The sequence below is a fragment of the Podarcis raffonei genome, chromosome 6 (assembly GCF_027172205.1).
Source record: "Podarcis raffonei isolate rPodRaf1 chromosome 6, rPodRaf1.pri, whole genome shotgun sequence".
In the NCBI taxonomy this organism is placed as follows: Eukaryota; Metazoa; Chordata; class Lepidosauria; order Squamata; family Lacertidae; genus Podarcis; species Podarcis raffonei.
The window spans coordinates 54846044-54858515 of NC_070607.1; the positions used below are offsets into that span (position 1 = coordinate 54846044).

At 43.5% G+C, this 12472-nt stretch overlaps 1 protein-coding gene across 1 annotated transcript in view; it reads right to left on the minus strand.

Moving 5' to 3' along the window:
- The window catches only part of GRM4 (glutamate metabotropic receptor 4), a 290669-nt gene that overhangs the window by 163540 nt on the left and 114657 nt on the right, over positions 1 to 12472 (minus strand). The window lies entirely within an intron of this gene.

Genomic DNA, 12472 nt, shown 5'->3' on the forward strand with positions numbered 1-12472 from the left:
CAAACTGGATAATCCATTCTAGAAATCCATAAACCCCATACTGGTATTTGAGCATCAGGTCTCTAATGGACTGTCCCAAGGGAAGAACACTTGTTGTTCTTTGAAAGCAAAGACTCAGAGATTAATAACTGGGCTAGGGACAAGCAGTCCCCAGTATCTTACTGGATTCAGGTTAAGTCATGTCACAACTTTTGGAAAGAACATAGGATGTGGTCCTTCTAACTCAGTATTGTTGACACTGAATGGCAGTGGCTCTCTAGGCTTCCAGGCTAGGTCCTTCCCAGCCTTACTTGAAGCTGTCAGTGATTGAATATGGGAACTTCTGCATCCAAAGCATGTGGTGTGCCTCTAAGCTGCAGTCCTTCCCATGGGATGAGCACCACAAATTAGAAAGTGTCTGAATCATTATTGGGAACCACCAAAGAGGCAATGCAGAACACTTTTCTAGACATCCATACACAAGGGCAGAGCATAACTAGAAATGTTGAAACATTTTTATAGCAACCAATCACCCAGTGGAGAGGGAAACCATTGTTCTATTTTAAAATGGGATGGCCTATTTTGCCAGGCGATCAACGGTCATCAAAACTGTTTGAATACTTCTAGTTGCATGGTCACTTCTCCCCTATAGCTATCTAAGTCTGTGTGGCCACAGTGGCCTCATTCAGACACTGTTTTAACTATGTTGATGTAGTATGTGAAGATGGCATGCGTCATTATGCTACTCCCACCCTCAGCATCCCCCATTGCTACACTCTCTCTCCTCCCAACTTTTGCATTTCAACCAGCAAGATCATATATTTGGATGAAGAATCTTCTTGCAATCAGAAGCCCTGATTGTGTTGGATTCCAATGCATGGGGAGTCCTAGAAGTTCATTCAGCCCAAAGCATGAATGATTTCCATTCTGGCCTCAATATAGGAAAAGTGGAATACAGAAAACAGTGATGTTGGAGGTAGGGGCAAACCTGTGCCCCCTCCACATTTTATTTCAAGATAGCTAAAAGAAAACCTGAATGTAGCTAGTGTATTGTGCTGCTTGTAATTCATACTTGGTTTATAGATGAAATAATAACTAGGGGCATGCACAGGACCCAAGATTCACATTTGATCTATATTTATGCTTTTTTTAAAAATCAGATCTGTTTCTGAGTCACTCTGGGTTCCCTCTGCTTCAGTCTGTGCTCCAGGTTCTGAGCTATTTTGGATAAAACCAAGCTCTGTGTTTCCCATTTGCTATAATAAGGAACCTAAAAACAGCTGCTGTATAACCCTCCGGCTTTTGGTCAAAGGGGTGAGATTTACAGGCACAAGAGCCCCTCCAGAGTGGATGGAATCTGCCAAATTGCAGACAGATTGGTGCAGGGACTAATTGTGGGTGAAGTAATTCATAATCAATATTAAGCAAACTAAAACTCCCAAGTCCATCAGCTTCTTATTTTTGAAAAAAGGCAGCAGGCAGTTCTCTTCCATTTTTTCTTGCCCTCAAAGAGGCAGCCTAGTAGTGTGCAATCTGGCTTGTACATTTTTTAAAAGCTTTGCAGCCTCACACTAGTCTCTTGGTACTTGTTTGTGTCCTCTGAATCCTTAAGAGCAGACTAAGGTTTGCAAGAATATACCAACAAGCACCAATTGGAGACAGAGGACCAGGTAGTCGTTTCATCCCACTGCACCTTTGAGACTTCTCATATTTATACAACGCCTGCAGGGACTAGGAAGCTCTCCCCAGTGCCAACCAGCCAGCATTCATTCTATGACAAACTGTGGGGAATGAGTGTCTTCTCTGCCACTTCTCCATCCTTAAGCCTCAGAATGTTGCAAAGGGAGGTTGAAATGGGAACTCCAGATCAGAGAGAAGAAAGGAAATGTGCTCACATTGACATAACAGAACAGCCTTCTAATGGAGATAGAGCTCAGCTCCTCAGCCCATAGATCTTAGTCTAGAGCCCCAATCAGTTTCCACTGGCTGTTTATTGGATTCTTAGCACTACCCGCAATAAGATGTATGTAGCATGACAATGGGTAAAGAGAGGGTGAAGAATCAGGCTTTGGAGTAGTGTCCATCTGGCTCCAAATTTCTTCTGAATCATCCCAAGAGGTTTCTTGTTCATTGCTAGAAGGTGACGGCTGTGATTAACAAGACGGGGAACAACAGCAAAGCCAACGTTAAAAGGATATTCTTTCTCCTTCATTCCTCCCCAAAGAACACATTTGATCTGATCACAGAAGAGGAGCCTGGGAAGCACTAGAAAATAATAATGCCGTCACTATTCTGCATTTTCTCCCATGAAATTTGGCACCACTACAGAGGATGGCAGATGAAAGGAAGGTTGGAGCATCCCCCAAGAAGGAAGAAAAGAAGACAGACAAAAAGCCTCAGTCTCTCATCTCTGAAGGATACACATTGGAAGACGGGAAAGGGTCCAGATGGATTCCAGGCCCAGGAGCAGCTACTGAAGGGAGATCTGAAGAGCTCCTAAGACCCAGGTTTCAGATTGCCAAAACCTCAGACAGAAGAGCTGCTACTTTAACTCCTGCCCGCCCCCCTCCTTTCATGGTTTATCTTTGCTTAATTGGTGCAGCTGTCACCGCCCACCAACTTCGTCTCTTCCCACGCTTTGAGCCTAATTATGACAGGCTTCAAAAGGGCAGTCGGGAACTCAAGGGATAAGGATAGAGAAGAGAAAGATGTTTTTATAAAACATGGCAGCTGAAGCTATCAACAAGTCACTTTGGCAGCAACAGTCCTTGTTGAAGGGAGAGAGAACAGCAAGCAACTTCTCCCCACCTCTACCAGAACATTCCTGCTCACTTTTTGACACACTTTTTGTGCGCACACATGAAACCCCATGTGTGCACATATATACTACCGACAGCTGGGAAACACTGGCCTGCAAGCGCTCCAATTGGAGAATAGCCTTTACCAAAGGTGTCATGGGTTTTGAAGACGCTCGAACTCAGGACGAAAAGGAGAAATGCACTAAGAGGAAGACACGCTTAGCAAACCGTCACCATGATCAACTCTCACCTGGAAACATATGGCCCCACTGTGGAAGGATGTGTGGATCCAGAATTGGCCTCCACAGTCACTTATGGACTCACTGTTAAAACCGTGTTTATGGAAGAAAATCTTACTTGGCTACGAGTGATCACCAAAGACTACCCAATCAGCTCTGGTACCCCTCCAGATGTTCTGAATTACAACTCCCACCGTCCCTTATCAGTGGTCATGCTGGCTGGGGCTGATGGGAGTTGACATGTAATAGTATTTTTTACCTGACAGCATTTGATAGATGCAATTAGTAATTGCAATTAGTATTTGAGAGTTGACAGGTTATGAGACTTGACGGATAAAGTCTTCCAAAATAATTGAGAGATAGCAACAACTCAAAGCCACTTACATTTTCAACTTTGAGAAAAATTCACAGGCAATATTTGGTGCTTTTTTCAAATATTTGGTAAATTTCAAACATTTGTATTAGTTATGCTAAAAATGGATGAAACTATTATGAAATGGATAAGATTAATTTGATTTCCCATTTAATGGTGATGCAGAGAATTAACTAATAATTTCTGATTGTTTGAAAATAATCTATGGCTCAAACTGGTGCTATTCAGATTTTTGGAACTACAATAATCAAATACTGTCTAATATTAAATCCAACTTCATGCCACCCATCAAACATGATATACCAGTGATTCCATGCTCTACTAAATACCATTGCATGTCAACCATCAAATATTGAAAAATATCAAGTATCAAACATTAAGTTCAAATACCATTGTTTGTCAAATGTAGATAACAAATATTAAGGAAATTCAAGGGATTATTTGAGTGGAAAAGAGTTAAAGAACTTTGGCTATCAAAATTCACAGAGGACTATGTTGAGGTGAATGTTTAGAAGCAAATTCATTTATTCTAATTCCTGGAGACCACACCACCCATTAGTTAAGGTGCATAATAAATATATATCCAGTGCTTCTTTTTAACAAGAGTCCAATAACTCTACAATACATTATTATTGACAATATTTAGATTTATAACTCAAAGGTTCAGAGCAAGTAATCTCTTTTCTTATTAACCTACTGAAATAGATTGCTACTGTTTCCATTTTACTGATGTGGAACTGAAGTTGAGATTTAAGCAACCCACCCAAGGCCACAAAAAGCAGAGATGAAATATGAACCTAAGTTCACTGGAGAAGATGAAGGGAGTGCCCTCACAAATAGAACATAAGAACAGTCTTCTCAATGAGGCTTATGGCCCATTTAGTCCTGCATCCTGTTATCACAGTAGCCAACCAGATGCCTGTGGGAAACCAGCGAGAAGAACATGTGCACAAGAGCACTCTCCCCTCCCATGGTTTCCAGCAACTGGCATTTGGAAGCATTGCCAACTGTGAAGGTAAAGCACAGCCACCATGGCTAGTAGCCTTTGATAACCCTCTGCTCTATGAATTGCCTTTTCTCTAAGCTAGAAAGTCCCAAACGCTGCAACCTCCTTCTAGGGAGAGTCACTCCAGCAGCTTCAAAGTTCATTTGTTTCCAGAAAAGATGGAAGAGCAAAAAGGATTAAGCCAACCTGGCTTAACCTAGGAATGGCAGGAATGAAAACAGCATCAGTTTCAGATCACCTCTATTCATTACTCAGAAAAGCAATTGTTTCTTCCAATGGGGAACAGTCACAAGGCAGGGGAAAGAGCAGCAAGACTAGGACCAGGATTCATCAATATCAACAGTGGACAACATCCCTCTCAAGCCCGACCAGCAGTGCTAAGGCTGAGCGAGGAAGATCTAAAGCTCCTCCAGATGACTTGTTCCTACAGCATTCATTTTGATTTGCTTCTACAAAGCTTGCACGGTGGCTAGCCTATGTCCAGTCTTTACTGAGCATTCATTCTGATTTGTTTACAGAGTGGTTATATGACAACGAGCATTCATCTTGATTTGCTTGCAGGGTGTTTAGACATCTTCCCATTAGTCAATCATTCATCCCACACTTTTCAATGCATTTCCCTGTTGCTTCTTCGAACCGTATAAAGTCCTGTTGGTTTTAAGTGCGTTTGTTGTATTAGTCCAACAAACCAACTAGTGCAAACCTAAAGTTCTGGTATGCGTTTGAATCCCTCCCGCAAAACAATGACAGTCTGAAGGCAAACCTAGTCCAAACCTTGCTTCAGGTCAGCTTTAATACACCATCTCCCATCAGGCAAGGAGCTGTCTTAGAGGGAAGGGATGTGGAGAGGCAGTTCCACCCCTTTCTGGGTGTTGGTTTTAAAACTCCTAACCAATGAAGCAATAAATAAGCCTCTTAACTTAATCAGTGCTGTGCTGTCCCCCACTGAATGGTACATTAGAATGATTTAGCACCAGAGGATCTTACGCGCTGCCAAGCACTTATATAGCACTTTACATCTTCAGAACGCTCTACGGGCATTAATTAATTTTGGAGATGGAGAAGGCATATTAAATCATCACTGCCTCTCCCTCTCCCCACTCTGCCCAAGTTTCCACGCAGATGAAGAAAGTTATTCAAGCAGCAACAAAACTCTGCCATCTTCATTCTCACATTTCTACAGTGGATTTCTCCCCAGAGTTGGTTGCAAGACTGATGCATTCAGGGAACACTACAAGTCCTCCAGCCTCCTCTGAAGCAGAAGATGACAGCTGATAACCAGAGTGCAACAGTGAGACATGGTCACTGAGGGAAATAGCTGGTGGAGAGCAACAGAACCCAACGGGGACATTAAAAAAAGTCATTTTACAGACAGAAGATCTTGTTATTGGAATGAGCAATTTGGTTATGGTTTGCAACCTCCCTCCTCATTTAGAAGAAATGGTTATGGCTGCATTTGGAGCCACAAGAGAGGGCTATTGCCTTCATGCCATTCTTTTGGGTATGCCAGAGACATCTGGTTGGCCACTGCAGGTAACAGAATGCTGGACTGCATGAACCTTTACTCTGATCCAGAAAGGCTCTGCTTATAACCGACAGCAGCATATGTTGGTGAGCAAAGTCATTCTCCTGACATTGATGCTACTGCTGCTTCATTGGATGGTACTGGAGTGAGGCAAGGCTCACTGATGCAATGATACAGCACTGACCTCCCCACTGCTGTTGCACTGCCACACCACAGCCCCATCTAAATAAGCAGCTATGATGCTCTGTAGCTCACCCACCCCTACCCCCCATAAATGCTTATGGCCACAATCTGGGACGGCATCTTAGCCAAAAGATGGTAAATCTGGCCTGCAATAGTCTCTCACTTGTTTTATTTCATAGACATGGGATAATGGAACAAGAGCAACTTGAGATAAGTTGTCCATTTCTCGCTTTTTTTCTTAAGGGCCAAGCTACTTGTGACACTTAGGGCTTATCTACACATGCTCTTTCTAGGTCCTGTCCATATTTTAAGGTTCTATGCCCAAGTACCTGTTGAGGCATGTGCAAATTACCAATGGAACAGAAAAACACTAGATGGTTCTAGGTAGGGTAAGTCGTTTTACTGACAGTACAGTGCAGTTCTACAGTTTATACAGTTGTAATACACAGTCCTCTCAGCAGCGCACAGTCTCCTTGCAGCATTCCAACACAGACAAGGCTCTGACCAAGGGCAGCGGCCAAGAGCAAACATAAACCCTTATACATTAAGCCCCTCCCCTCCAAGCTTTCCTGGCAAAAATCTGCTCTTTAAAGCTTAATCAGAGCAAACAGCAATCCTCAGAAAACCCAAATTGATGTTTGCTCCAATTGAGTGCTAAACAGCAGGTTTTCGCAGGGCAAGATCCAGGGCAAAAAGCAAAACAAAATGCTCAGACACAGAGCTTTTAAAGTGCGGACTTGAAAGAGTGGGGCAAAACCCAAAGTCTTGTGTAGGAGTCCACACACACACACACACACACACACACACACACACACTATGTTTTTCATTTGTTGGGTTGGGCAAGCGCTGCTGTTATTGTTTGCTTTTTGTTTTTAGAGGTTGCAGGCTCAAATATAAGACTGGCTTGCAGACTAGAGTGGCTTCTTAATCTTTTTTCCCCAGGCTGTTTTCTGCTGAAATCCTTCCCCTGAGGAATAACGTAGGCATCCACGTCTTTATATATTGCAGGGAGAAAGGCAGCTAGGGGGCAGATGATGGTGTGCCCCTCCCACACATGCTCACACACCGCTTTCACATTCCGCTTTGCAGCCTCCATTTGGCAAAACAAAATGAGGAAAAAAACACCAAACGAAAAACCCAGAACATCGAGGAGAAATGCCACATGAATCAGTCAGAAGCAAAGGAAATGAGATGCAGAGTTATAACTCCCTGGCTCCTTTTGTCCCCACACGCTAACTGCAGAGTTCATGGTCATTGAGCAACCTGCAACTCTCCAAGGGATGATGAAGTAACACTACAATGATGGGCTTTTTTTGGAGAGAGGCTGACCATGCAAAAGAAACATCAGGCACCCTGACAGAGCTTTGCAACCTGTGCTAAAGAAGCAGCCCATGGAAAGGGGGGGGGATATAAAAGAAAGCAGGAGGTCAGCACTGCTGGAGAGTAGATTCGCTGAACTGAAGTGCTATGTTGGGCTGGGTAAGCTACTGTGCCTCACAACTGTGCTGTCAGCCTCAAGATAATTATACACTCCCTTAATTATGGTGATTTACATAAAGCACTTGGCTGCTGCTTAAAATATTATCGTAACCTGCTTCAGTGTGATCATATCCAACATATTCCAGCCCCAGCATTTTGAAAACAGGAAGCAAAAAAGGCACCTTCCAGATTAGACAATTGCTGTCAGGTGCAGAGACTAAGGTAGAAAGGAAGTCTCTATTAGCAATGGTAGTGGTGTTTGCCTCCCCTAAATCTCATCGCCACCGCCAGCTCAGAGAAAAACATGTTGGTTCCATCCTTGTACAAAGCCCTACAGCAGCCTCAAGCCAAAGCCCACCACTTGTCTCTCAGAAGAATTAAGGGCAGAGATCAGACATAGTACTTGCTTGTATTTATGAAGTTGTCCTTGATTACCTGGGTAGGTGAATAAGAGTGGCTTGTTGGCTGAGACACAAGGAGCAACGAAAACAAAGACTTGACGCATTTGCAGAGCCATTAGAGAGGAATAGCAGACACAGACTACAGCTTGGGAGAATGGCTGAGCCAAGGGCCTTACAACCCTTGTGGAAGAGGGGCATGGGAAACCAAGTTTTATTGTGTAATATTGAATCAATCACTGTCTCTCCACCTAATCTCAGAGGGTTCGCCACTGAAAACTTTGTGCAGTGAAAGGCACCCTAGACATGATTACATTTAAAAGCTCAGTGAAGTCAGTGCCTTGTACTCTTTCCACAACCATGAAGAGGATACAGAGAGATGTCCCTTGTGAGGATCCCCAGTTAGAAAACCCCTGAAATGAAGCCCCATGACAGAATTTCATCCCCTACCACAACTGCTTTCCTGCAGAAGACAGTCCTTGCTTTCCCCCGTCTCAGTCAAGTTTATCTTTCATCTCTCCTCTCTCCAATTGAACATTTTCTATATATTTTCCCATTGCTGCGTAACTCCCCTTTCTTATTTATTTCCTTCTTTCACTCAGACTCCCCTCTCTCTCCCTCCCTTAAATGTGATGCCAGCTTTGTAAGTGCACAACTGCACCTGAATGCTAAGAGAATCTTGTAAAGTGGTATCTTCTCTTTTAACTACCTGCAGAGAAGGAGAGGGAGAGGAAGGGGAGGAGAGGGAAGGGGGAGAAACGAGAGGGAGAGAACCTTTGTCAAGGCACAAATAGGATTATTATATGTGACAATCTGCTTTCTGCTCCATTGCAAGGGACTGTGATCTGCTTATTAGGTATTTGTGACCAAGACTATTTATGTGATGCTTGATTAAAATTCTGCTCGGTGAGTAAAACTCTAGCATCCTAACAATTCTTGCTGGGGAGGTGGTACCTTGTTTTCTCCGCTCTTTCTTCCCCATTCTCTTCTTACAGGGTTATATCAGTTAAAATATTATAGGCACTAAAAGGGAGGGGCGTAGTATTGCAGAGCACTTAGATCGTCTGGGGAAATTTTGGCATCAACATGCTACAGAATGTCACAGGGTGGTGATCCAACAAGAGGCATTTTTCACCATTGCCCCTGCACTATGGAATGCCTTTCCTGCAGCTGTACATGGTTGCTTCAAGGCCCTCTTATTACTGAATTCCTGTTTTTGAAATACATTTTTATAATACAGTGGTACCTCGGGTTACATACGCTTCAGGTTACATACGTTTCAGGTTACAGACTCCACTAACCCAGAAATAGTACCTCGGGTTAAGAACTTTGCTTCAGGATGAGAACAGAAATTGTGCTCCGGCGGCGCAGCGGCAGCAGGAGGCCCCATTAGCTAAAGTGGTGCTTCAGGTTAAGAACAGTTTCAGGTTAAGAACGGACCTCCAGAATGAATTAAGTACTTAACCCGAGGTACCACTGTACTGGTTTACTTTATATTGTACCGCTGTTTCATTGTTGCATTGCCACAAACCTTGAGAGAAGACTCAAGGAAAGGTTATATTTATTTAAATATAATGATTAGAAGATCTGCAAAAGGATAAGGCAATTGGATAAGTGCTGCCTGGTAAGGTTAAATCAATGTGTATGAAGAAACCATCGCTCCACCCGGCTAGTCATGGAAGCAGCCACACTCTCTGGCTTCCCAGTCAAGGACTGAGAGAAAATTGCTTAAGTGAGCTTTCCGTGTGAGAACCCAATGTGTGCACCTGGGCTCTGCTGTCTGGAGTTCAGCAAGGTGTGGATACCAGGCTGTAAATGCAATCCCAAGTACCCTCATGCTGTGAGCGATGATTCAAGAGTGCCCTGGCCAAATAATGCCTCAAGATTACCTTTAAAATGTCTTAATTTTCTTTACCTGTCTGCCCTGAATGGCAAAATGACCAAATCAACCATATGGACACAAGTGCTACCCTATTAGTGTGAAGCAGGTGAAAAAGAGGAGTTCCAACTGCCAATTAGTGATTACCTTAAATATATATATATATCCTACCCAGCCTTGGAAAAGGTGACTAGCATAAGCCCACCTTGTACAGGGATGGAGGGCACTGTGGTGCAAAGGAGGGAGAAGAGGTGGCAGAGCAGCCCTTAATACTATGCTGGGTCACCCCTTCCCACTGGACACTCCTGTCCACATGGGTTGAAGCCCCCCTCCCCTTGGGAAAGGCCTCCTCAAGGCAAATTCACCCCTGTGAAAGGCAGGAATGTCATTTTCGCATGCCGCTTAACATACTGAGCAGATTGGAAATTATTTTGTATACATAGTATGTTTTGATGCACAGAGGCAAATGTGTGGGACTGTGTGTACAAGCATGAGGAGGGAAGCTCACGTGTGAATGTGTAAGATAGAATTCTGGGTACAGTGGTACCTTGGTTCTCGAACGGCTTGGCTCCTGAACAAATCAGCTCCCAAACGCTGCAAACATGGAAGTAAGTGTTATGGTTTGCGAACATTTTTCGGAAGCCCAACGTCCGACGTGGCTTCCGATTGAGTGCAGGAAGCTCCTGCAGCCAATTGGAAGCCACGTGTTAGTTTTTGAACCATTTCTGGAGTCAAACGGACTCCCGGAATGGATTAAGTTAGAGAACCAAGGTACCACTGTATGTGGGATTGGATGTTTGAATTGGAAATCTAGATCATCAAGAAAAAGGCATTTCTATTGGCAAGAGTGTGACCATCTATGATGGATCATCCACACAGGGTAGACCCACCATCAACATGATGCACAGGGTTCTATCCTGATTTGCATCAGATGTGTGGCCGAATCTTGGATTGTGTACTCTGTTCAGATTCGGCCACTGTTCAGCAAGACTCACATGAGCAGCACACTTTGTTTGCTTCTCACATTTGGATTTAGTACACAAGCAAGGGCCAAGAGGATCTGGAAGTTCACAGTTGCCAAACTTTTTTAAAAACAAAACCAAACCCAGACTTAAAATAAATTTTATTTTTTCATCATAATAATGAATAATAATATATTTTTAATGTACATCCTACCCATCTGGCTGTGCTTCCCCTGCCACTCTGGGCAGCTTACAGCATATATAAATAGCATTAAAATTACTGTCAGAGGCAGGTGTGGGGTAAATTACACTGGATCCTCAAAATATACCTGCAACAGAAGCCACAATGAGACACAAAGGCCCCGTATTGTGTCTGTCCTGCCTTTCGCTACCTCTATGGAAGACCATTTCATTTAGCATATGAAGACTGCAGATTTGGATCCTAAAACCCAAATATCGCATGGCCAGCTGCTCCAGTTCATGGAAACATCTTCGCAACTCATTCCTCCCCTTCAGCCAGAATTCTCCTCCTCTCTTTTTTAATCTAATCCTCTTTTTATTTTTTTATTTTTTTATTGAGTTTTACAAACAAGAATAATGTTATACAAATAAGTATACCTTCAGTGGCTCTGGGCTGCCTACCCCACATCCTTTCCCAGGAAACTCCCTTTTCCAACTTGGCCTGGAATGTCAGTATCAGTTGCGATGATCATAGATGAATTTGTCACAGTCACATATGCATACCTCCACCTGGGAACTGGGGGGAGGGAGCCTCCTTCCCACACACCTTCATCTGACTTGCTTCCCAGCCTATCAAGCAACAGTCCCTCTACTTCTTGAAAAAGATTATATCACCTTTGCCAGTCCCTCCCGGGTGCCACTAAGCACAGTGTTATGTAAATATGTGGACACGATGGCTGTCCTGCAATGGTCCCAACTCTACAGATGCAATAAAGTCACTTTTCCAGCTATCCCTCTAACCTCCAGCTCATCGTTCCAAATTAATTTGCCAGCATCTGCTTCCCCTGCAGAAGCCTGATGCTCATCCATCCCAAAGCATTAGGTGATTGTGCATTCAGTCTCAACTCCCAATCTGACAGTTGGGATCCTTCATCTTCACATCCAAAGACTCTGCTCAGAGAGTCATACATTTATATCTTTGTACTTTCGAGTTCAAATCCAGCTACAGAGTAACAAAGCATTGTTTCCAAAGTGAAGGGTGGTGGAAAATAAAATTGCCAGGTTAGTCCCTTTCTATTAATGTTCCCCTTTGCTAAATCTGCTCAGATGATAGTATGCACCAAAAAGAGAAGACCTATCTCATATCAAGAGCCAGTGTGGTGTAGTGGTTAAGAGCAATAGACTCGTAATCTGGGGAACCGGGTTTGTGTCTCCGCTCCTCCACATGCAGCTGCTGGGTGACCTTAGGCTAGTCACACTTCTTTGAAGTCTCTCAGCCCCACTTAACCTCACAGGGTGTTTGTTGTGGGGGAGGAAGGGAAGGAGAATGTTAGCCGCTTTGAGACTCCTTCAGGTAGTGATAAAGTGGGATATCAAATCCAAACTCTTCTTCTTCTTCATAGCAAGGCATTGCCCTGTCTTTTTCTGAGATCTGTTCCTGGAACTTAATGTTTGGTAGCTCTCTGCATTC